Source organism: Leptodactylus fuscus, chromosome 7 (genome assembly GCF_031893055.1).
Source record: "Leptodactylus fuscus isolate aLepFus1 chromosome 7, aLepFus1.hap2, whole genome shotgun sequence".
Lineage (NCBI taxonomy): Eukaryota > Metazoa > Chordata > Amphibia > Anura > Leptodactylidae > Leptodactylus > Leptodactylus fuscus.
This window is the reverse complement of record NC_134271.1, coordinates 36,249,822-36,275,455: the sequence shown is the minus strand read 5'-3', so window position 1 is coordinate 36,275,455 and position 25,634 is coordinate 36,249,822. Positions and strand designations below refer to the sequence as shown.

At 39.7% G+C, this 25,634-nt stretch overlaps 1 protein-coding gene across 14 annotated transcripts in view; it reads right to left on the bottom strand.

The window, feature by feature from the left end:
* Positions 1-25,634, bottom strand: part of NRXN2 (neurexin 2) — a 631,600-nt gene that overhangs the window by 166,170 nt on the left and 439,796 nt on the right. The window lies entirely within an intron of this gene.

Genomic DNA, 25,634 nt, shown 5'->3' with positions numbered 1-25,634 from the left:
CAATACCATGATTTCTTATTGAACCTTTGCAGACTACAATTCAAAACACATCTCCTGAATAGTGCACATAGACACATATGAAACAGACATCTGGTGACTGAATGTCACTTAGCCTTCTTTCTTTAAAGGGATTCTATCATTAGAATCCTGTTTTAAGCCAAACTCAGGTTGGAAGAGCCTTAAGAAAGGCTATTCTTCCCCTACCTTAGATGCCTTCTCCTCGCTGTCGTTCTATAGATATCCTGGTTTTCTTCCATATGCTAATTAGTTCTCTCACAGTACTGGGGGCGGACCCTAGTACTCAAACAGCACTGGGGGCGTCCCCTGTGCTGCAAGAAAACTATCCAGCACTGCCTTCTTTTTGTTCACCGCCTCTTCTTCCCTGTCCCGTCACGTCTTCTTCAAAAAGAGATGAATGCGCATGTCCGTCACCATTTTCCTGTGGCCGAACGGGAGTGTCGACATGAAAATGGCCAATGGACATGCGCAGTGGGCTCAGTCAGCCATTTCCCTGTGGCCGAACAGTGGCGGTGAACAAGAAGAAGCGGTGCTGGATATTTTTCTCGCAGCACAGGGGACACCCCCAGTGTTGTGAGAAGACTCATTAACATATGGACAAAAATCGGGATATCTAAGGAATGTGTGGAGAAGACATCTAAATTTAGGGAAAGAATAGCCTTTCTTAAGGCTATTCCAACGTGGTTTTAGCTTAAAACTGGATTCTAAAAATAGAATCCCTTTAAAGTTGTTCATCTTGTACCAGACATCTTGGCAAACGTTGAACTGAGTGGTAAGGTAAGGAAAGGCACAATCATATCAAGTTGAATACAGCTCACATGATACAAAATGTTGATATCCAAGGTCTTTTTAATATGAATACAAAAAAAATAAGATATCCAAAGCACTTGAGGTCACTTGGGTATTCACACAAAATTAAAATTCTGTATCATACTGCCATAAGGATTGTGACCTTAAGTACGAGAGTCTATGGCTGCTATTGAGACACATAGGTAGGAATTTGACTATTTATCAATGTATAAATGGTTTTCTTTCTTAAATAAAAGTTATCAGTCATTTCTTGCACTGCTTTGATCCGAAGCCGGGAATCACGTTGCCTTTGTGTAAATTTCACAAATGCATGCTGTTTCAGTATGAACATTATACTATTACCCACTCAACATAAATGCCTTCAGAACATGACATAACAATACAGGGTTGCCTTTTATGTTTCTAATTTGTAAGATTTTTTTTTTTTTACAAAGGTTGATCTTAAAAAGCTGAATCACTGGAACAATTATAAGGAGCATTCATGAGTCATAACAGCAGAGAAACTACTACATTTCTCCAAATCAAGATTTCCTGAACCGGCCTCAATGAAATCTGACAAATTAGGTCACAATTGTCCAATAATGAACAACACTCAGGGGAGAACCAGAGCAAGTCTCTAGCTGTACTGTTCCTATTTTTATAGACTAGTTACTCTCCGCTAGTGACAGGAATAGCATGTGTCTTTATACTACATCACCACACTGTAGGACTTGAAGAATATTTTTGGTATTTTAGCAAGAGTTGTCTTTGAACCATGTATCTTGTTTATTAAGATGCATTGATGCATCCTGTTAAAGGAATATTTTTGGCAAAGACAGACACGAAACCCATAATGTAAGGGACCCAAAATCATCAAAAAGACATACTGATAGGGAACTTAGATTGTGAGCCCTATATGGGACAGTGACTGTCAATGTCTGTAAAGCGATGCGGAATATGATGGCGCTATATAAGTAAGCACAATAATAATAATAATAATAATTTACTTTTGCAAATAAAAAAAAGAGGAAAGTCATCCAAGGCCCACAAATCTCTATTGTTGGAGGCTCAACAAGCACCATCCTATTCTGTTAATAGGACAACATGGTGGGATGAACCAGCATCAGGAATGGGTTCCATTTTTCACTTATTATGGGCTCCATGCTCATCTATATCCACCGCGGTTGAGATGTGGATTTGATTATTCCAAATGTATTGGGCAACCATAGAGCTCACTTGAATTATTTCTCAGTTATATTCATCGTGAAACATTCTGTAAGCTACCACTTTTCCTGAAGATCCTTACTGTGCATCTACACACTGATACAAGGACTTTGTGACACTCTATTTGCTTAATTCATCTAAATCCTTAATCCTACTAAAATGGAAGTCTTAACAGCCACCAACAGGGACTAAATCAGGAAATAAAGCATCATGGTCCTATCATTTGACAAACAACCAGATTGCAGCAAATCTAATTATGAACTCTCCGGTGACTACTTCTCTTCCTCCTGACATGAATATTTGGTATCAGAATAAGGAATATTTTAGTATTAAGATATTAATATTGATGTTCTATATTAAAATATGCGTGTTATACTGCATTGGTGCGTTTTTATTTTCAGGAGCATGGTACTTCAAATATGATTTCCCATTATCAGGCTTAACATAAAATAGAAATTATTAAAATATACTCAGAACCCCTGTATAATATTAGCAGGGGCTTTGACTAGAGTTGTCACCAGCAGGTAAAGCACTGATACAGCCAGTATGCAGAAGACTGGTGCCAATAAATGTCCATAACTAACAATCATACATGCGCACATAGCAATGACTATGGATTGCACTTTTTGCTGCAAAAAATGTGATGAGGCTGCAACTCAAGATACACTTGAGAGCAGGAGTTGTTGAGGGACCTTCAAGACATTGTCACATGTTAATACTGTACCTTGTCACATGCTTAAGTCAGGGGGGTTGAAACAAGGCTTTACAACACCTAAATAGTTGGATATATAAGGCTCCATGTAGCGTACATGTTGTGATTTTGCCTGGTCGGAAATGTTTTACATTGCATTATTACAATGGTCACTAATGATTAGAGATGAGCGAACACTAAAATGTTCAAGGTTCGAAATCTGATTCGAACAGCCGCTCACTGTTCGACTGTTCGAACGGGTTTCGAACCCCATTATAGTCTATGGGGGGAAATGCTCGTTTCAGGGGTAGGCAACATTCGATCAAATTCTACTTACCAAGTCCATGAGTGAGGGTCAGGCTGGATTCTTCTCCCTGCGCAGCGTCCCCGCGTCCTCTTCCAGCCTTGAATTCACTCTGCTAGGCATCGGGCCTTGGCAGAGCCGACTGCGCAAGCCCACGCCCGCGCGGACATGCGCAGTCGGCTCTGCCCAAGCCCGATGCCTAAGCAGAGTGAATGCAGAGCCGGAAGAGGACGCGGGAACGCTGCGCAGGGAGAAGACTTCTAAAGGTAAGAGAAGAACCAGCGTTGATTGGCAATGTATAGCATTCTGCCAATCAATGCTGGTTCTGCATCAAATCTTAACTTCGAACAGCTAGTAGTATTCGATCGAGTACGAGTATTTCGAATACCGTAGTATTCGATCCAACACCTACTCGATCGAGTACTACTCGCTCATCTCTACTAATGATCACTAATTCTGTGTAAAGCTGCAACCCTAACAAACTCCTTTTTTTCTCATATTAACCCGGCTGGAATTTTATAATAAGAAAGGTAACATCCCTAGCTGTGAACTATGCACAGCAGATATCAGGTCATCATTCCTAAATCTGTAGCGTAAGGTGGAATAATACCCAGATCTGCTAGACAAACCGACACTAAAAATAATTCCTACAGTGCGTCCCTGGGGTAGTCATAAAGCGGCCGTCACAGTAGAGCAGGTAAAGAACAGTTAGGATTTTCCCTCAAACATATAATGAGTATTTTCTTGTCTAATTCATGTTCCTTCTACATCAATATCAATATCAATATTGCATAGAAATAGGACTGGATGAAAGAATCAGAAATGACTGAAAATCAATTTTGCCCAAAAAAGGATTAGCACACAAGGATGGTGCTCACACATTACCGATGATATTGATTCCTGTTAAACAGCAACAAACAAACCTAAACGTCATACCCCTCCCTCATTCTGCTGCTTGAGACCTGCACGTCTACATTGTCCCTACAGCAAGACACATTGGTTTTGCCTCTGCCTACGCATCCACCGCTCCATCCAGCTGTGGGAACACTATAAACAGATGTTACAAGGCTCCACAGAGATTATACTCTGAAAAGTGAGTGGGTGAATACAAATTAACCTTACATGTTCCACAACAGTGCAACAATCCTACATGCACTAACACATTATAGGTCACAATCCAGGGAATCTGCAGTCAGGCAGACATTATCATTCCACCATCATACACGGCCATGTCCTGCAGTCCCACTTCTGCAGTGCTGTGAGATGCCAGACATTAGAATAAGGCATTATGTTAACATGCAGCTCCCGGCTTATGTTTGCTTACCATAATTAAGAGATTGGTTTTACTGCTTTCTGTAGTGTCTTAATAAGGGAGCTGACAAGGTTAGATGAATGCGTTCTATGTTTATCACCTAAACAGCAGTATGAGCTTTAAGAGCTCATTTTGCCAAAACTAAGACTATCAGGCTGGGACAGATTAATGGAACGCAAGAATACAGCCATAGATCAATAACCACAGTTGCTATAGTAATGCCATTTATGTTCTATCTGCACCCTAGCACTGTAGTTCTACACATTGCTGATTTATAATACACAAGTCCATTCTAAAAACATTTATCTTAAACCCACAAAGTTGTATTCATCTATACAAAGCCGGCAGAATTGTTACTTCTTTCCCTTTTCTGGATAATAGTTTTTGCTAACCTCCCTACCTAATAGAATTCTCCCCAGTTAATTAGTGGCCCCCGTTGTGAGCACAGTGATGTAGGGAAGAGAGGGAAGAGAAGCTCGCCTTTAATTAAAAAATGATAACGAGCTCTAATTTTGCATGGAGAAATGGGGGAGGAGGTGGGAGGAGAAAATGAGAGGAAGAAAATGCAAAAAAGGCAGAAATCGCGGAAGAGAGAAAAAATAAAGGAAAACAGCAAGACAAGAAAGGCAGAAGAATAAAGAATTCAAGAGTTAATGACCTCTAGTACGAGAATAAAAAAGTGGAATAACACAAAATAGTGACCGATAAAGTGGTTCTTAAAAGGGTTGTTCCATTCTTAGAAAATGATGCCGTATTGTTAAGATATGTCATCTTACGACAAGTGAAGATTTGACGTCTGAGACCCCTACTGATTCAGAGACGGCAAGGACTGCAATGTTTGTACAGTGATTCATCCCTTTCACTGATTTACCTTGCATAGCGGACCCCAGGCCACCCCCTGTGTAGGGGAACTGCATCATAGTTCTATTCAAGGACTAGCTGCAGTTCCCTCTTAGAATAGGGAACAATAATAAATCAGAGTTTCAGTCTCTTCATTCTCTAAATCGGTGGGCGTCCTAGACGGCAGATCTCCACCGCTACGGCCAATGGTTATTACAGTAAGAACTGGCAAAATGAACAGCATAATGCAGACAAAACTCAAATTTCTGGACACTAGCGATTATAGAATAATATCATTGTTTTTGCAAACATTTTACAAAGTGAGTGTGCAAGACATTTAGTAGGAAATCGCTGGCACGAGGGTATTAGTACAGGCGTCACAGAGTCTACTATAATGCACGGGATTTTGGCACCCTAAAGATTCTAAACTGCCCTTGTAAACATCCCTGTAAAGAACAACTTGATCAGAAGGCAACCTCTCTAATGCATTTCACAGTATGTGCGGTCTTCAGAGAGAGTCAGATTGTGGCAGTGTAATGTATAGACATACTGTAGTAATGGCATTGTGGCCACATACACTTGGAAGTCCAAGTATTATAAACCTAGAAGACAGGCCACCAGGGATGTGTTATAGCCGCTGAGCGGAGAGATTCATTTCTTACAGCGTAATGCTGCACCTCCTTTGTATTACCAAACAGAGTCTTTCCCTGGGCAAGGTGAGTTTTCTAGGGGACCTAGGGTGTGCATTGGCTTCACTGGTTGGAACGCTACACAAAGGAGTGCTGATCTGTGCAAAGCTATTCAGTTATTCATACAGCAGATGTAGATCTGATCACAAGGACAACACTATCAGCATGCCCTGGGATCGAATGTTACGATATGATTGCATGTATAGACATGTAAGCAATAAAAAGGCTGCAGTGCTCATCTACCAAGGCCCCATCAGCCATATAAATTGGACTGCCATTGATTCAATACTGATGGGCTATCATATGGAGAGGCCACCAATATTGTAAGCCTGGAAATCCAAATCTATTAATACAATGCATGTAAATTAAACAAGACCCCATATAAGATAAGATAATCCTTTATTATTCCCACCATGGGGAAATTCAGTGTATTACAGCAACTTAGATAATACAATAATAATAGAAAATACAAATATAAAAGCTCCACGGTAGAGGCATTACAGTGACAGCAGGTACAGATAAAAAGATAAAGGTAAAAAATTGTAGAATAGAAGGGATATCGTAACTTTCAGCTCTCTGTATGGAATGATCTCCGCTTAGCTCGGTGTTGGTTGTACAGCCTAACCGCAATGGGGAGGAAGGACCTCCAATAACGCTCCTTCTCACACTTGAGGTTAAGCAGTCGGTCACTGACATTACTGGCCAGTGCTATCATGGTCACATACATGGGATGGGAGTTATTTTCCAGCATGGAGTTCACCACAGACAGCATCCTTCTGTCACCTACCACCTGTACTGGGCCCAGGGGGCTCCCCAGGACAGAGCTGACCCTTCTAATCAACCTGTCAAGTCTATTCTTATCTGTAGCTGGTATGCTACTCCCCCAACAGGCCACTCTGAAGAAGATAGCTGATTCCACTACAAAGTTGAAAAAGGCCCTAAGAAGTGCCCCCTGGAGTCCAAAGGCCCTCAGCCTCCTGAGCAGGTACAGCCTGCTGTGGCCCTTTCTGTACAGTGCATCTATGTGATCAGCCCAGTCCAGCTTATTATTGAGGAGCACACCCAGGTACTTATAGGTCTTGACTATCTCAATGCCCATGCCCTCCCTAGATGTTAACTGGTTTTGGAGCACTTCTCCGCTTACTAAAGTCCACCATCACCTCATTGGTCTTCCCAGCATTAATCCTGAGGTGGTTCCAGTGGCACCAATCCAACCAATATAAACATAGTTAAAAAATCTGAGGCTTGCCTAACCATAGATTTCTTTTGGGATTGCCAGGGATTTCCCACATTGTACAAAATGAACACAATTTGTTGCATTTTACTATTTACATCCAACTACAAAAGAATTTGTTTGCAAACAGGTTTAATCCATGAAACCCAAATCTGACTATGATAACTAATAGAGATGCTGAATCAGAAATAAATGTGCTAATCTTTGCAGCCCAGGACTACTAAAAACACCATAAAGGGAATCTGTCAGGTCCAAAATATTTCCCAAACCAATAATTGTGCTATGTAGAGGCTTTTAATAGGAACAGAAATGTTCCTTTGTGGCCACAAACCAAAGAAGCAATGCAGAGATTATCATCTTTTTATGGATATTAACATCGGCCTTCAAGTGCACCGAGGGTGGTCCAGATTTACCAGGTTTCCCTACAGGCAGTTGCAAATCTTTTGACTCCTCTGAAATTTGTGCCCACTGTTGTTCTTTTGTCTTTGTGGCGACAAAGACACTATTGTTGGTTTGGAGGGCATTTTGTACCTTAGACTCCTGTAAAAACACTAATATATGAAATTGTAACTTTGGTTAATTTTAAATTCTATAATAAATTTTGGAATCACTTTTATTGATATTAAAATATCTTGAAAAAATAAGTCATGATTAATTGGATATAACAATCTGTCTATAACAGGAGATACAAGATGAAAGAAGGTCACATTTCGTGACTTTAGGTACTATGCCTTTATCATTAGTTTAACCTCTTTGGCTATTGCAGAAAACATGATGGAGCTATCGAAAATTTCTATTTAGCCTTTGCTTATCTCCAGTGAGTTATTCTGTGCCTGCTCATTGAACTGCGTCAGCTGCAGAATTTACCAGCCCACAGACCCTCTAAGGATTGCTTCGGCACACCCATACAAATTAGTCAGCAAAGTTTCAACATATTACATTTCCCGGTCCCTTGGAAACTGAGCACTGTACAGGCAAATAATGTTACAGAACAGAAGTATCTGCTTTTACAATAATGGTAATATTATGAAAATTTAATAAAAACTGCCATGGTCATAATGCTGTATTATAGCGATTATATTTCTATATACAGTGTACAATGTGTACATGCATTTCTGTAGTGTATTTAAAACCTTTAGACGATGCGCTCTTAAGGTAGTTTCTGGGTCAGAACAGGACAAGGAACACAACATGTTATAAAACTCTATAACTGCAGTTAGTACTTCTGTAATGTCTTCAAAGGCTGTAATGCTTTATCCTTTATAGAATTGCTTTTCTCTAAGAGCTTTAGCCTGTACTTGGCTGAACCTGGATCTAACTGTTTCATTATATATGGATATATGGTGAGTGTGCAAACAAACTGTAGTGGGTGTATACACTGTGTGCATCACTCTTAATACTGTGTATAGTAACTATGCAGACTATTACAGTATATAATGTGCATTGTACTAGTCAGTCTGCATATTGTATGTAGCGAATATACTGCATTTAGTAAGTATGTGATTACTGAAGGTTTACTGAATACATTCAGTAAATATATAGACTGCATTATATTCAATGTGTGGGGTATTAGAAGGTATATTACATGTAGTGTGGACTGAGAATCAGATTTGATGGTCTGGCAGGGGATGGTGGGGGATCAGTTAATGTATATAAAGTTTTAAGCTATAATTAATGTACATGAAATAAGCAATGAATAGGCTTTCTTTCTTTTAAAGGGATTGTATCATTGGGAAAACTAATTTTTAACTAAGCACATACTTGCATAGCTTTTAGAAAGGCTATTCTACACATACCTTTTATATGTAAATCCCCTCTGTCATTTTTGAATGAGTCCACTTTTATTCATATGCAAATTAGCCTCCAGAGAGCAGGGAGGCTGCTGCTGCTGCTGATGATGATGACTCATCAGTAGAGATGAGCAAATACTATTCGAAACGGCCGTTTCGAATAGCACGCTCCCATAGAAATGAATGGACACAGCCGGTGCGCAGGGGGTTAAGCAGCCGGATGCCAGTGCCGGCTGCGTGATAGCTGCATCCATTCATTCCTATCCATTCGAATAGTATTCGCTCATATCTACTCATCAGCCTTCCCTGCTCTCACACACAGCAGACAGTGCTCACTGAGACTTCTGGTACACACTGGAGGCTAATTATGAATAAGAGCGGGCTCATTCAAAAACGACTGAGGGGATTTTCTAAAGGCTATACAAGTATATGTTTTGTTAAAAATGAGTTTTCCCAATGATAGAAACCCTTTAATGTTACTCTTGTAAAATGTGCTTAAAGGGGTTGTCTAGGAAACAGGAAAACTACCCACGGCAGGTGTAACACAAAAAAATAATAATACATGTCCTGGTGCTCTATCGTCTGTTTTAGGCTAAGACCCCATGTTTTCTTCTTTTATTAAATCTATAGGGAAAATGCAAGCATTTCCGCAAGTAAAATTGATATGCGACATTTTTGTAAACACAGCTTTTCCGCAGTTCTTTCTTTTCCGGAAAGTGTGAATGGGATTAGCCAGGATCTCACTCACTTTGCTGGTACTGTAAAATGCAGCATTTCTTTCTGCTGCGTTTATGCAATGTGGGTCCTTAGATTTAAGAAGTAGGAGAACACAAGGTACATGAAGTGAAAAGGCAGACATTCCTGTATATACAGATGAAACAGCACTTTGCTCCTCATTTTTACAATTTCATTATATTAGGCAATTGCCGTATCAAATAATTATTATAATTAATATATTCTGAAAGGTACGTATACAATGAAGCACACATTACAATTTAATAAATTAATACAACTGCATAGAGATTAAAAGTGTGTTATCTTGTAATGGCTTGCAGTTTTCGACAACTTCCTTTGTGTAAATGTGCTGTACATTTTCTGCCTCTGTCATCAAAGGTAGCAATTAGGACACCTGCACTTGAGTTATTAGCAGAAATGAAGGGGGAGGGGGGCTTTAATACGTGGGTGTTTAGCTGATACATGAGTTGACGCGAGGCGTGTTGCTAACAGAAAGATATGTAAACCAAACTGTAGAAATATAAAAATATACTACATACATAATATATCTTAATAGGAACCTTCTAAGGAGAAACAATGAATATTGTATATTTAACACGGGGCTGCACGGACACTAACAAGCTAATAAATCTGTATATAGTTACAGCACTTACAGTAAATGTGAACAACCAGCTATTGATGGGAAAAGAATATGTAAAGAAGTCCTCCTTGGGAAAAGGTAGCACACTAACCCATTCATTTCTATGGGCCTGTACATATGGCCATGAATTACCTGGTCGTGTGTGTGGGTCAATAGTCCAGGCTGCAAAATATAGAACAGGACCTATTCCTGTATTCCTATATTGGTTCTATGGCTCCTATTCATTTAAAGAAAGGAGGTGAGGACGAGAGGTCTATGCCAGACGACACAAAGGGGACATCCGTGTGTCCCCCGTGTGCTGCCCGTGTCTTTAACTCATGGTCGTGTGCTACCGGCCTTATGCCACTTTTGAAAGATACCTCGTTCTTAATTTTCCACAAAGTAAAATGTATTTGCACATTCTTCTCCCAGAATACTTGGCAGGACATGTATGGTCCAATAAGTCCCTGTACACTGAAAGGAAATGTTGTGAAAACGCTGCATTTTACAGTACCTGCAAAGTGGATGGGATTCTGTATAATCCCATCTACACATTGCAGAAAAAAATCTGCAGCTGAAATTAATTTATTTACTAAATTTATATTGTCTCCACATGTTTAGGTAAATTTCATTAATTTGCCTCCCATTATATATAAAATGCCAGTATACTTCCTACAAAATTTGCAACGGTGAGGAAAAGATAAGAAAAATTATTGTAGATTTTCAATGGGGGCATAGACTGGTGTAACCCTATACAAAATGTAACAGTATATACATTGTAAGATCATGTTTTAAAAATAAAAAATAAAAAATCCGAAACGCAGCTTTTTTTGTTGCAGATTTTTTTGTGTTTTTTTGAACCAAAGTCAGGAGTGGATTGAGCAGAAGGGAGAAGTATATTTCCTATATATTTCCTATTCCTTTTGTAGCCTTTCTTGACTTTGGCTCAAAAAAATGCAGTAAAATCTGCAGCAAAAAAAGTTGCATTTCTGCAACGTGGGGTCCCGGCTTTATAAGAATTTTACTATTTAGTTAAACATTTATGTCAATAAAAAATGCATAAACGTTGGCTGTCCATAGTATTACATGATTTGTCTTTCCTAGGCAATGTATGTCCAAGAGGAAGTCTTTTATGAAGGAGTTTTATTCTGTTTACGTCTATACTGGGCTGTACGTTCCGGCATCACTCCTACTTCTTCCTGTCAGTGTACTCAGCCATTAAGAGCAGTAAGTATCAGCTGGCAGAAGGATGAACAGATCTGCAGAAGAATCCTCTGCTCAGCATTAAACAGAAGTAAACAAGAATCATTCTGTGTCCCTATAACACTGCCTCCATCCTACACGTCATGGCTTGCAGCATTGCTTCTGGCTACAGAGTGTAATGGGGTCCACAATGTAAACAGTGCTGCAAGTAAAATATGTAGAAAAAAAAATGCTAACTATACAGTAGTAGGCCTATCCAAAATATAACCTATCTATGTACTGGTGAGATTATATTAGCTATAGGAAAGATAAAGAGTACAAAAGCATATAAAAAAAAATTATAAGGAGAAGCTTATAAACTTTATCTGTATAGCCTTGAGGAAAGAAGGGAATGGGAAGACACAACTGATCCCTTTAAGTATTTTAAAGGTATAAATAAGATTCAGGAAGGAAGTGTTTTTAATAATAAAAAAGTAAGCCCAAGAACAATTGGGAAGAATCTGAAAATAGTTGGGGGAAAGGGTGGTAGAGTAGTTGAGCCTTGGAACAAACTTCCAGCAGATGTAGTAGGGAACTCTACAGTAAGTGAATATGAGCACGTCTGGGGTAAACATGTCTATCCTAAGATAAAGTGGACCAGATGGACCAGATGGTCTTTTCTTTCCATCGGTCTTCTGCTTTATGTTTATGTCTTATGTTTATATACCCCAGCTTTCCCCTTGTCCTATTTTATATCATCTTACAACTGAAATCAAGAAATATATAAAGAGATTTTGTCATGTCCTCCTCACTGTCCCGTATCTGGCTGTAAGTCAACAAGCTGGTGAAGGAATTTCCCTGCTGAGCTTTGTCTTACAATATTAAGTCCTTCCTAGTTTGATACCCCCACCCCCACCCTCCTGTCAGACAGCAGCTGCTTTGATATTTATATCATTTTATTTCTGTTTCCTTTTGTGAAGCCAAGTTTTGTCATGTAGCCCATGTCTTTTGAACCTGTAGCTATTCCAAAATTTGACACACTCTCAAACACAGAATTACATATGGTGAGATGTTCCCTTTAAGCATTGTTAACAAATATCATACACAAAACAAAGTTTTTCTGAGGTCACTAGCCCATTATCACATTTGGGTACCCTTCTTTCATAGCAGAGACTCACTAATATGCTATAGTCCTTGCTTTAGCATTAAAGGGATTTTTCCCATCTCAGGGTTTCACCTGCTCTCTTATCTCCTCTTGCTTTCACTTCCTGGTTTTGGCAAAAAGCTGGCGGACAGGCTTACATGTAGAGATGATAGAGATAACTGATGAACTCACTCTTCTTGCCCTTCTCAGGGCTCAGGAGCTAGGTGCACGCTTAAGAGCTAACAGAGGGCTCTACAAACTGTCCATTATAGTGAAGAGCAGAGAATAGAGATGGCAGTAATAGGGACAAGCTCACCAACCCGGCTGCTGATAGATGGCAAAGGTGGTCTGAAACCTGGATAGATAAAACAATGTATTGGGTGAAACACCTCAGTTAGCTTAAACTACAACTTTAAAGATGATCCTGGAGATGGGAATACCCATTTAATGTACATGAATGACGACTTTTTTAAATGTTTCCATCCTTCACAAGAAATAAGCTTACAATTTCCCACCACAAAATCAGCCACTCTTTAATAAAAGTGGTATTACAGATCTTAAAAATTGCTGACTTATCCCTATACATATAGAAGTTTTGGAATATCCCTTTAATCCCTTCCTGACATCCGTTATAATAGTAAGATGGATGCTGGGTACATAAACATGCCTGCTGTTATACACTCAGGGACTTGGCAGCAGTGCCTGCAATCAGAGACATCACTGATTGCAGGCACTTAACCCCTTACATACTGTGATCAGATGCAACCAAACACATATTACACAAGCATAGGCATTCCCACATCACAAAATCCTTGAATATACCAATATCAAATGATTTATCCTGTATGATAAGCGCTGTAGCAAGAAAAAATAAATCTAAACGCATGAAACATTGTGCATTCGCTTTCTCAGCTCCCCAAAAATTTGAATAAAAAGTGATCTAAATGTCACTCATTCCCCAAAATGGTATCACTAAAAACGGCATCTTGGTCCATGGAAAACCGTGTGAATCGCACATACTGCAATGAATGTTCTTTGGATTCTGTATAATGTCATTTTTCAGTTTTTAAGCACACACAGGATTTATTTTACTCATTGTATTTGGACATACAGGATTTGTATCAATTGATGCAAGCTGCCATGTATTTAATCCATTTTTATTTAGTCACCAGACTGCTAACATTGTTATATTATTAGAGTTGGGTATGTGTGGCATGTGAAATAGGACAAGGTATCAGCATAGAAATTATTGATAGACAAATCTGATATTGATTGCTCGGAAGCTTTTTAAAGGAGATAGAAAATAGCCTTACTCCAACCACTTCCCAAGCGTCCCAAGTGCTTAGCCAGTGATTTACCACATCCTATAATTTGCCTTTCTCGCTACCTTTTTGTCTTTCTCTTCAAGGCGTAACATGTATTAATAGTGACTGCCGTATTGGATGCCTTTAGAAGAATATCTCCTTGTATTTGTAAGATGTTTTCCATTTTCCAGCATTAAGTCTAATAAGTACCCATAATACAGTAGTTATGTCTTAATTTCTGATCTTAAAAAATAATGATTAGCGAAATAAGGTGTAATCTTTCTAATTAGCTTTATGATTGTATAGACATATATTCTGGGCTCTTACAAAGGTTTGTAGAAGCTATGTGTCATTGCCAAGAATGACCTTCATTATTCAAAGGATTCCTTCCTGAGAAGGCTGCAGACATCGCTGTGGTGGGAGGTGATGATGTCAATATCTGCTGTAATAGATGATTGGATGCCTGGCGTACACAGGATATATTAATAATTAATACTGCCAGGGTTACCGCTGCACTGCTGCTTTGTATAAGTGGCTGTATTTATATGGTCGCCATCTCTATCATTTTTATATCTTTTTAATTTTGTTTTTGAATAATTCATTAGCCTCTATAATGTGTAAATTGGACGGATAGTTTAATTTGGAAACTTAGTTTCATTGCTAAAGCCAAATGCTGAGCATATACAAGAGACTATTGTTCAGTCAACCATCTAATGTATATGAGGTCATCCTGACGCTAGGTTCACACCTGCGTTCGGGTCTCCATTCTGTGGTTTCCGTCTTCTGCATGCAAGAAGACAGAAACCACAGACCGGGTCTGGCCATGAGCGGTGGTGAGCTTTTTATGCTCTCCGCGGCAAAACCGTTTTTTTTAAATCTAGACACAGAGTACTGCATGTCCGACTCTGTGTCCGGATTTTTAAAAAATGGTTTCGCCGCGGAGAGCATAAAATGCTCACCGCCACCGCTCACGGCCGGACAGCTTTCAAACCTATTCAAATGAATGGGTGAGAAAGAGTCCTGCAAGTTTCCGTCTCCTGCCTCTGTTTTGTGCAGGAAACGGAAACCTGCAGAACGGACACCGGGCGCAGATGTGAACGAGCCCTGATTCTGTCCTAATTGTAGATGTTGGATAAGGATAAAACTATTGGATTTCAAGGGACATAAGCCATCACTAGTGAAGTCAGGCAGAGGCTTATTACCCTCTTCCATTCAGTACACATACAGCTGACGCTAGATTCACATTAGCAATGCCTTTCCATCTGTCGGGGAACCCAAAAAATGGAGAAGTGGACTACTATAACAGCAGTAGCACACAGAGTCCAAAGAACCCCATTTACTGTAATGGGGTCTGTTGGTTGTCCATTGTTTTTAAACTGAAAATGGAGGAGGAAAAAGCCCGCTGTGCTGGCTTTTTTCCTTTGGTGATTTTTGGCGGACACTGTGATGGCGTCTCCAATGGGGACTCTGGCATACATATGTATGCATGTATATGTAGCCTGAGCATGCATGGGTATAGGAGTTGCTGTTGACCATACACTTCCCTTGCCGTGGCTACTCATATCAATGGTCGAATCAAACATGGAGGGCTGAAATACTGTATATCAGAGTTAGAGGTGCTGTTTGTCACTGGGTCACGGGTTGTTTTTGTTAAACAATTCCTTATAGTATGAAGATTGTTTATTGCAAACTATATCATTCTATATGTAATACAAGTTTACCAAAACTAAACTAAATCCATCCAGGATTGCAAATAGCTTACATACATGTTTATTAATTTACATAACATATGTCCTATTATCTGTGTCCCCGATTCACTAAGAAACCTTTTTTTTTTCTTTTTTTAAACTATAATTTATATTTAAATTTTGAAACACAATAAATAACATTGACAAAGAAACCTTTTAATGATACTGAGCATGATCAACATACAAAGCTCTTGGTTTACTGGGTCCGTACTATTTACTTTACAAGAAATCTTTCTTATTTGCTGTAATCTGCATGGAGAATTGTGCATCACGTCATTTAGACATGTACTTGAAGAAATCAATGGACACCTCACTTTGTTACTGGCACAATAAAGATAGCGGAGTATGCAGTCTCCCTAACACATTTATTTCAGAGTAATTTGCTTTAAATCTATAGACAAACTCATTTTTCTCTGTAATAGGTCTTTTGTATGGATTCTTAAGTCCTGTGGACACAAAGGCACAAGAGTGAGTGGATACAGTTGAAATTCCCATTTACGCGAGTACAGTACATAGTAGTTATTCTATGCGCTGAAGGATATTCAAAGGTGTTCTGTCATATGAAAAGGTCAAGTGGCGCAAGTACAGTAAGTTTTTATGTTAAACATATTTTTTATATATTATAAAATTGTCCTGAAATTCTGATTCCCGGTTGTCTGCTTTTGTCCTCTTTGCAGGACTTTTCTCTCCGACTATTTTTTGGTATTTTGTCAACCGAACCTTAGAAAAATGCCTTTAGGCTAAGGTTCCACGTCGCTGGCTGCAAAAATCACTGCAGTAAATACCACGGCGGAAATGCATTGCGGTTTTCCCCACATCGCTTTTCACAGAAGGTCTGCAGAGTTTTCCTATGTGGACCTTCTGCTCCTTTTATAACAATGCAGAAAACAGCAACGTTTCTGTAGGTAGAATTGACATGATGTGATTTCCAAAACCGCAATGATTTTGGAAATTGCAGTATTTCCAATGCATTTTTTTTTCTGAAATACGTGGATGGGATTTGCTAGAATTCACTTTTCAGGAACTGAAAAACGATGAAGTTTTTGCTGCAACGTTTACAATAAGTGGAGCACCAGTCTTAAATGGGTTGTCTGGCTTAGGAAACTCCTTTTAACCATTTCACTGCAGGACCCCATTTTATTTATATGAGCAACATATATTGCTTCATTGCCTTATTAGGATAAGTTCACACGGCGGAAAACTTTACCGCCGTGTGGCTTTTTTGTGTGGTTAGCAGCGACAGGATGCTGATACAGTGCATTGCAACCCGCTCCTGGTTAGGCCCAAATGCATGGGCCTAAGCAGGAGGGTGTCTCAAGCCACGGATGCCACAGCTGACTTAGTTGCAGAATCCACGGGAAGATAGGTCATGTTCCTTCTTTTTCCCACTAGCTTAAAAAATTCGCTAGCTGGAAAAAACTGCTAGAGACTGCCATTGAAATGAATGGGAGTCGGTTTTGCAGGAAGATTTTGAGGCGGATTCTGCGTCAAAATCCACCTACAAAAATCTCAGCGTAAACATACCCTTATACTGCTGCAGGAGAACACTTGCTGCCAGGTTCTCTCACAGGTTGTGGCTGGTTGACTAAGATACATATTTAGTATAAGTTAAGTTAAAAACCTGTGTTTGTTCTGACAGTCAACATTAATCTTAAATATAAAAAAAATAAAGTTTTGTTAGTTTTAACAATGTAAAGTAATGCCATCTATCTAGTATTTTCAGTCTCTATATCACTCCATCATCCATGTACTACTCATTTAAAGATGATAGATAATATAGCTGCAGGTTATCTGTGATATACACAGTAGAATGGAGAGACATTTTTCGATGTATTACTTTTCATTGGTCAATGGCTGATTACCTTAATATAACATTATTAGAGCAGAAAGAGAGGTGAAAAGGACAAGAATGAAGGGAAGATATGCCGAAGTATATGAGCTATAACGTAAAAGATGATATTTCGCTGAGTTTCCCAATGAGCACAATAGGGGTAATGACAGTGGCATTTTAATTTCCAGTGAACTAGGAGACTGGTTATGCCCTATGGTGTTCTAATAAATCTCTATATTCTTTCTAATTACATATATACCGTATATAATATATATCATAAAAATACAGCTTAATTGGCCAATTATAGAGCCTTTTTCGCTGCAATGCACATGAATACTCACATGATGTTAATTCAGGATTCCTATTATACAGGTCCTTTTGACATGTAAGTGGTTATGATGCAACCCCACTAAATGACTGCCCTTTCACAAAGCTAAAATGTGCCTGATAGATTTCATTACCTTTAGAAACCTAGCGATGTCCAAGTTGGGAACTGAAGATGAACCTGACTATGTCAAACATTATATAGAAACTCTGAATGTCTAGCTTAAAATAATTAAGAAGTTGGGGAAGATTAATGCTTAGATATGCCCACTTTCCCTCTAAGCCATGATTGATTGTCAAGCAAAATGCAAAAGCTATGTAAGGGAGCCTTCACATGGAGTAAACGCACGTGTATTTTTGCAAAATACACGTGTAAAAAGAAGACTCCCATTGACTTCAATGATATTTTTTACACGTGCAAAAATACGCCTGTAAAATGTCATTGAAGTCAATAGGAGTCTTATTTTTACATGTGTATTTTGCAAAAATACATGCGCGTTTCCTCCGTGTGAAGGCTCCCTTAAGGGCCCCCTCACACTACGGATACGCTGACTGATTCTGAACGTTAAAACACGTTCAGAATCAGCATGTATAAAGCAGATCCCATTCATTTCAATGGGAGCCGGCATACGAGCGTTCCCCATTGAAATGAATGGGCTGCTTTTTTCTCTACGAGCGCTCCCATTGAAGTGAATGGGAAGCACTCGCGTGTACAGCTCACTCGGCTCAGCCGAGTGTGAAGGGGCCCTAAGGCAGAAATGTGGTGATTTTGTGACATTTTTGTCGCTGTTTTTGGAAAAAATGCAGCATTTTATATTCTCAGCAAAATGGATGTGTACACAAGGTGGAAATGCTATGTTCAGCTGCATTATGGACACTGCCCATTACCAGCAAAGTGGAAGAAATTTTCTATTTCTTAATCTTATTCACACATTGCTGAAAAAATCAGCACCTGAAAATGCGTTTTTTTTTTTTTTTTTTGCACTTTAAACCTCACAGACTAACCTGGGAGCAAAAGACATTGCGATAGATTTTGTATTCATTGTGGGAACCCTCAATATCACAGTGAAAATGCAGGTAGAATAAAGTTCAGCTTCAAAGTATAAATCAAAAGAGGAAAAGAGAAATTTTGGATGAATAAGTAAAATATGTAGAGAGAAAATATTTATGCAAACCAAAGCAAAAATGCAACTATAAACGCAAGAATTTGGTGAAATTTTATCCCTTTTTTTTTTATCTGCAACTGGTTTTTTTTTAGGCTGAAGCCCCATGTTACGGAAATGCAGCTTTTTTTGTTGCAGATTTTACTGCGTTTTTTGAAGTGGATTGAGTAGAAGGTAGAAGTATAAGAACTTGATATATATTTCCCATTCCTTTTGTAATTCCTTTTTCCCATTCCATTGTAAAAAAAAATGCGTTTCCGCAATGTGGAAATCATCTTAATAAATATGGTAGATGCCATAAGCTGATTTCCATGGGCTGCTATATTCTTATGTCTGAAGGAATTGTACTGTCTCTATCTCCTACCTCTATTGTTTCTTCCAAAAAAAAAAAACATACACAGGTGGAGTTACAGATGGTGAACTTAGAATCCGACTGGACGGTGTCACGGCAGAGGTCAATGTTATTTATCATCTCACTGATCTATATATTTCATTAAGAAGCTGTTCAAAGACTCTACACATTTATCACGGAAACCATAAAGCAAAAATAACTTATTTTATTATTATGAAAGATAAGCAACGTTTCTCTATACAGAATACTGAGGTTCATTGGATTGAAAACTGAAAATTCTTGTGATCACACGTAATTGAACATATTGGAAAATGTATCCATATTTGGCATATAAACTTATAATAACCATGCCTTCATTGCTGTTTTACCCTCCTCCCCCCTTTTTTAGGGGTGGGGCCACTTAGATTTTGATCAGAAATTAAAGGGTGGAATTATGCATATCACCTATTATACTACGGCATTATCATTCTCATTTCCTTTTTTCTCCTTTGTTAATGTGTGAAGACTAAATGTAGCTCAGCATCTACAAACCTCACACTACACTAAAAAGCTGCGATATTTTATAAAGGTGACACCATTGTCATCATTCATTTGGGATTACATATTGTTATTTATAGGGCAAAGAGCGTTATGGTACAACACTAAAACTGCTGGAAGAAGGTCAGGTTTGGGGGTAAAATCTCCACTCTCCAATATCTAATAATAGGGAAGAAAAGGGGAAAGTCTAATCTCAACAAAGCCTTTTTGAAGTTAACCTGGCCCATTTTCTGCTGATTTTCACAAGACCTCAGTAGATCAGCTGTTTATGTTGAGCAGAGTTAGTTATACATTTGCTGTACATCTCTAATAGGACATATAGAATGTGTCAGAAAAATACTGACTTCGAGGCCGGGGCACCACGGGTCGGAAACAGCGCGGGAAAAATCACTGCGTTTGACAGTACAGGCAAAGCGGTTGGGATTCTAGCAAATCCCATGCCCACTCTGCGGAAAAACCGCAGTGAGGACATGACGCGATTTCCAAAACCAGCATGATTTCGGAAATCGCAGCATGTTAATTGTATCTACAGAAATGCCAACAGTTTCTCCATAGATATAGTTGTAACAGAAAGTTCGTGGAGGAAAACTCTGCAAACCTTCTGTTTAAAGCGCTGCGGGAAGAACCACGATGCGTTCCCACAGCGCTTTAGCTCCGTGTATCGTTCTGTAGGGCCTTAGCCTAAGTCTGAGGCCCCATGTTGCAGAAACGCAGCTTTTTTGTTGCGGTTTTTTGAGCCAAAACCAGAAGTGGATTAAGCTAAAGGTAGAAGCATAAGAACTTCCTATATATTTCCCATTCCTTTTGTAGTTACTCTTGGCTTTGGCTCATAAAACCGCAACAAAATCTGTAACAAAAAAAGTTGCGTTTCTGCAACATGGGGCCTTAGCCTAAAGCATACCTCCAATAATAAAGCCACCTTTCATAAATACATCAATATTACAGGTGAATATAAGGAACTCTGTAATATATGTTATTAAAGAAATAGCTGTATGTTTCCTTCTGTACTTATTGGGCTATCTTCTTTCACTTCTATTCACTCTGTTATCCATGTTCAGTCTATGGAGAGGGGAGGGGAGGAGAAGGCTGCTGCCAGCTGCTTCATATTTGCCTCCTTTGTTGCAGTGCTAGCGCTACCTTCATCTTCAAAGACTTAGCAGCGTCAAAAGTGTTTCAGAGCTTGGCAGCTACAGTTAGTTGTGTGACTTTTCCAGCAGCTTCATACCTTCCTTTCTCTCTCTATAGCCTTAAAGAAAAATTAAGAAAAATGTATTCTTTGCTGAGATACTACAAGCTCAAACCTTCACTGAACTACCCAGTGATTTCTATGAAGCGATTTCTGTCAAAATCACAGAGAAGTAGCCTTTATTGTAACAATGAGAACCCTGAGCCTCACAGAAATAGGAAAGGGTCATGTTATCCGCAATATCTCACAGTAATGCAGCCTCAGGGTTCGGGCCTGTCACCACTAGCTATTATATTCACATTTTTATTTACTTGAAAGGATCTTTTTATTTTCTTCAGTCTCAGTTAAAAAAAAGGAAACACATTTACAGTACCTTATATCTAACTGAATGAATGAGACATTCGATCCAAGGAAATTGGTTGACTGTCCTTGTGGGGTCAGGAAATTTTAGTTTTCCCATTGAGTCAGAATTGACCACATTTGCCTAGGGGGTTTTGTTTTGCCTTTCCCTAGATCAAATACCCAGGTCTGAGAAATACTGAGTTTGAGTGGCATATCTTTTTTATACTATGGCACCAATAAAACATATTGGATTAGTGATATTATATTGCTATGTACTTTATACACAAGAATATAACATATACACAATTTTTATAACATTATGATATTGGTAATAGAAGTCCTTTTATTCATATTGAAATAGTATATGTGTAACATCTCTGCCTGTTCGGGTCATTGCACCACCTTCTGCTCGCGTGCTGCGGTGCAGGAGGCGTGTGCAGTTTGGTTCTTGGCTTAAAGTTTTTGGTCGCACTGTGTGAACATGGCTCTAGTGCTGTGATTGTATTTGCACCACATCTGTCTTCTGCCCTTGTTTGCCTCTGTTCTTGAAGTGTTAATTCATGTGATTGACTGCCTGCTTTCCTGTCAACAACAGGGGCGGGTTCTTCCTCCCTATTTAGTCTTGACTCTCATTCACACCAGTGCTTGCTATTGCCTTGTGCATACTTGCTCCTTACTGTTACTATTTCTGCTTGAACGACTCAGTTATAAAGTCTTTTAATCATGATGTGGATTTAATTGCCAAATCAGTATTTCTGTCCCAAAATGGAACAGATTCCTTTTGGGACAGAAATACTGATTTGGCAATTAAATCCACATCATGATTAAAAGACTTTATAACTGAGTCGTTCATGATGTTAAGGATGCTGCCCTCTATAGGGTGGTGTACACAGTGCACTCTGTTCTCCTAATTCCATCCAGGAGAATAGATTTGCATATTTTTTACTCATAATTCCTAGCGCAGCAGGAATGACTTGTAAGTCTCCGTACTGCCTATGTAGGCAAACACTCTCCCTGATGTGGACGAGTGTCCCAAAACCCTATTTCTGCTTGCATTCTTATCCTTGACCTCCGGCTTTCTTCACTGACTAGTCTTTGGACTCTTGGCACTGCATCGCTCGACTGTTACTGACCCTTGGCTAGCTGACCTCTCTTTGTTGTTGTCTGTCTTGTCTGCGTTTTGTGTCTCACATATCCAGGAAGGGACTGTCTTCGCGGTTGCCGCCTATTACGTAGGATAGGGCCTGGCAATAGGAAGGGTCAGTTGGGGGCTTCAGCTTAGGGCTCACTGTCTCTTGTGTCCCATATATATATATATATATATATATATATATATATATATATAGTGGGGAAGTTAGCTCAGTAGAAGCAGTGATGTGGACCCAAACAAGACAGGTACACAAAATATGCAGCAAACTGATTTATTTAGAAAAAAACTGGAGAATAAAATAAATAAGCCTTGACTTCAGGCACAAAATGAGCAAAACAAAATACAGTCTTAACTTCAGGCAACAATAAAATAAAAAAACCTGCTCGTCTGCGCAACTAATTAAACAGAACTGATAACCTAACTATACGTGTAGCTTACTTCCAACCACACGAACAAAACAAAACAAGCGCAATCTAGACTCAGGGTTACAGGACAGAACCATACATCTCCTTTCACCTCATGGAACTGCACATAATGCAGGAGCTGCAGCCTTTTTCTGGATCTACACCTGGGCCAAGGCCTGCTCCAGATTCGCCCTGGACCACACAAACGTCAGAAATCTGGGACTGCCATCACCTTCTCACTATATATATATATATATATATATATATATATATATATATATATAAGTTTCTGGTTAAGGTCTCTTGATAATAAGTTGATCACAAACTATCCCCATGCTATGACCCTCAGCTGTAATATGTTTAGGAATCTAACAGTAAAGTTTAATTTTCCTTTAGTGCCACCACCTACCTTGTGTGTTACCCAGCGCCGCACCTCCCATGAGGCGACCTGAAGCGACCGCTTCAGGCGGCGCTATGCCAGGGCCACGGGGAGGGCGACATTTTTGCTGACCTAAGCCAGTCCAGGGCAAGCTGTCCTGGACTGGGTTAGGGTCACCGTCACTGAGCGGTGGATTGGGGAGGCCGCTGGAGAAGTGCTGCTCCAGCGGCCACCCCTCACGCTCAGGCAGAGAGCAGGTTCTCTCCCTGCCTGCTCTCTGCCTGCTAAAGACGCTCGCTCCGCCATGCCCCCTCTGTACAGTCCCGCCCCTTCTCCTTCCACTCGGCCCCGCCTGCTCCTCCGGGGGGGGGGAAGGGGCAGCTTTCTGACATCTGCTTCAGGCGGCAGAAAGCCATGGTTCACCCCTGGTGTTACCTGCCTTAACATTTGACACCACCAAGCATGCTTCTACCAATAGGGTGTGTATAATGCATGTGTAAGTGCTCAGCTCCTTTCAATAAGGGTAACATGGAGCATATTAATATAATCTGGGTTATGCTATGTTAAACCAAAGTATTTCTCCCCCTTCTTTTCTGGCAGCTTTGACGGATCCATTCCAAGTATTCACCATGAGAGACAAAATCCTTTGCGAATTTTGTAGCCAATATCCGGTCTGTACATTCATCACTGCTCTTTTTGTCTGTACATTCTTTTCTATGAATTCCATGTTAGCGCTCAGGCACTCCATGTCATTTGCTCAAGCCTTCATTTTCTCTTTCTCCCTTTCTCTGTCCTGGTTTTATCAGCGTGGGAAGCTGAAAATGTGTCTGTACTAATTTTATCAGCAGCAACAGAGACAAAAAACCCAGGGAGGGAGAAAGGAAAAGACAATACAATGCGGAAAGAGAGCGAGAGAGGGAGGAGAGGAAAGATATCTACACACGCTCTACATTGTACATATTCAAAAGTGGATATATTTTAATATCTGAATAGAGCTGGTATATCGTAAGACCATATATTACATTAGCCATGTGGGTCGCACTTTATAAGGCCATATATTACACTGGCCATGTGGGTAACACTTTCTAAGACCATATATTACAATAGGAACATTGGAGTGTAAATAATAAGGCCATTGCTTATGCTGTGAATATTGGAATGTACATTATCAAGGCATATGTTAACATTGTAACACAGGAGGATGCAGTGTCTCAGAACAAGATGTTAATGTTCTATTTAAAAGGTCATTATGTCACCATATTGTCTCTTATATTGTCAGGTGGTGATCTCTAATGTCAGCCATTCTATTTGTGTGCTGTATATTGTATTGTATTGAATTACTTAGCATACAGTTAGCATTGTCTGCAGCAGTGTAGAGGTTAACTAGCTTTGCACCTTGTTTTAACTTTCCAAACCAACATGTTTTGCAAACCCACATGTTTTAGCATCTTGCAACTTCAGTCACATGTTTTGCTTTCAGCCTATAGGAGCACAAGCTGCTTCTAGGGCGAGCAGAGACTTGTCCCCAATCCAGCCCCTGCGTTCACAGAAAGAGGTGACTGCAGAATGGAGTCTAAGCCTGGCTTCCAACCAGTCCACATGTCTGCCAGCATTGCTCCAGGCTGGTCAGAACCTCACATGGGCTACATACAGCTACCAGTCCATCCCAACTACTGAATTCCTGCCAGTCCACGCCTTGGAGATCATCTTAAAATCTAATCCTATTCTATTGGCCTAAATCAGAGGAATAACCTGTTGGATAAAGAAGTCCTCTGCCTGGATCTACGCTTCTCATGGGTTCCCCAGCTGGATCCAACCTAAGTGGCTTCCACGTCGCTGATTCATGGCTTTAGCACCCTGCTATAGGGCATTGCTCTAGCACCTATTCTGTAAGTACTCTCTTGCACCACATTGCACAGTATAGCCAAGCTGTGTTGAATCTCCCAAGGTAGAGCTAAAACTGCACTGGACTGTATATAAATTCACTATTACCTACCCCAAATCTGTATACCTGCTATTCCAGTGGATATGGGACTGTGACTGAAGTGCTGCAATTACTTGTGATAACTGTAAAAGCTATACTGCTATTTGCTACTAAAGAGACTGATATCTGTACTTTGAATGCACAAGAGATTTTTCAAGTAAAGTTCTTCAAAACCGTTGTTCCTGGATTCTTTGTCACAGAAATCATTCCAGCATGTACACTGTAGAAAAGTAACAGCTAAAGTGAAAGGAAAGGTCCATGTATGTGACAGGGGAACAGGGTTGTATAGCACTCAGGCCTGTGACACAACCGTGACTACTACCCCATCAGCCCTGGACTATCACTGCCATCGTGCACCC